This window comes from Arachis stenosperma, chromosome 9 (genome assembly GCF_014773155.1).
Source record: "Arachis stenosperma cultivar V10309 chromosome 9, arast.V10309.gnm1.PFL2, whole genome shotgun sequence".
NCBI lineage: Eukaryota > Viridiplantae > Streptophyta > Magnoliopsida > Fabales > Fabaceae > Arachis > Arachis stenosperma.
Window position 1 is genome coordinate 133,168,410 of NC_080385.1, and position 1,609 is coordinate 133,170,018.

Genomic DNA, 1,609 nt, shown 5'->3' on the forward strand with positions numbered 1-1,609 from the left:
TTGTTTGACCTCAGTCTCTGTAGAGATGGCCTTGTACGCTTCTCTTGGGTTTACTTTAGTGTTGCTAAGAAGAATGTTAGGAGGAGTCTCAAGGATCCTCTTGCTCAGCTGACCAACTTGTACCTCTAGATTTCTAGTGGAAGACATTGTTTCAGTTATGAAACTATGAGTGGTCTTAGAGAGGTTGGAGACTATAGTGACTAAGTCAGAAAGGCTCTGCCTAGGATTCTCCATAGGTTCCTGAGAAGATGGGAATAGTGGTCTGTTGTTGAATCTATTCTGGTTTCTTCCACCTTGATTATTGTTGAAGCCTTGCTGAGGCTTTTGTTGATCATTCCATGAAAAGTTAGGATGATTCCTCTATGATGGATTGTAGGTATTTTCATAGGGTTCTCCCATATAATTCACCTCCTCCATCATGGGTTGGTCAGGATCATAAGCTTCTACTTCAGAGGAAGCTTCTTCAGTACTACCTACTGCAACTTGTATTCCAGTCAAATGCTGAGTAATCATATTGACCTGTTGGATCAAGATCTTGTTCTGAGCCAATATAGCATTCAGATTGTCTACTTTAGGAACTCCTTTCTTCTGAGCTACCCCATTATTCACAGTGTTTCTCTCAGAGCTGTACATGAATTGGTTGTTTGCAACCATCTCAATGAGTTCTTTTGCCTCTTCAAGCATTTTCTTCAAGTGGAGTGATCCACCCACAGAGCTGTTCAATGATATTTTGGACATCTCAGACAGACCATCATAGAAGATACCTAGGATAGACCATTCTGAGAGCATGTCAGGAGGACATCTCCTTATCAGTTTCTTGTATCTTTCCCAATCTTCATAGAGGGACTCACCTTCTTTCTGCCTAAAGGTTTGAACTTTCACTCTGATTTTGCTCATCTTCTGAGGTGGGAAGATCTTGACCAAGAAGGTATTGACCAATTTTTCCCAAGAATCTAGGCTTTCTTTAGGTTAAACGTCCAACCATATCCTAGCTTTGTTTCTAATTGCAAAGGGAAAGAGCATAAGTCTGTAGACCTCAGGATCCACTCCATTGGTCTTAACAGTTGATGATTTACATCACTTACTCTTTTTTCTTATCTAAAAAGGACCATAAAAGAGCATAATCTCATTTGATCATTGCAATTCATGAACTAATTGATGAATATTATGGTACATTGCTTTGAAATGGGTTTGTGCTGAATATCAGGTGAAAAGATAAACAAAAAGGGAAGAAAATAACAAAATAAAGGATGTGGGCCTGGCACACCAGGAGCTGGGCACGGCACACCAGTAATAATTTCCAGAAAGGATCCTCAAAGTTTTACATGGGCGTGGCACGCCAGTATAGTTTTCCAGAGAGCAATGTTGAAGGCCACAAAAGGGGCGTGACACGCCAAGTCTATCACATACTATGGGCGTGCCACTTGAACCATTGGGCGTTGCACGCTAGTTCATCAACCCAAGAGGGACAACCACTTGGGCGTGCCACTTGGTATCGAAGGCGTGGCACGCCAGCTTTAAACCATCACTTGGGCGTGCCACTTGAAGACTCAGGCGTGGCACACCAAGCTAAAGGAGCCACCTTAAGGTGGGCGTGCCACTTGAGCAT

The 1,609-nt window shown here is 42.5% G+C and overlaps 1 non-coding gene across 1 annotated transcript; it reads left to right on the top strand.

The window, feature by feature from the left end:
• The first annotated feature begins 782 nt into the window (after positions 1-782).
• LOC130953320 (small nucleolar RNA R71) lies at positions 783-891 on the top strand. Its single transcript, XR_009075490.1, has one exon. It is a non-coding gene; the product is annotated as a small nucleolar RNA R71 (small nucleolar RNA).
• Positions 892-1,609: the final 718 nt, after the last annotated feature.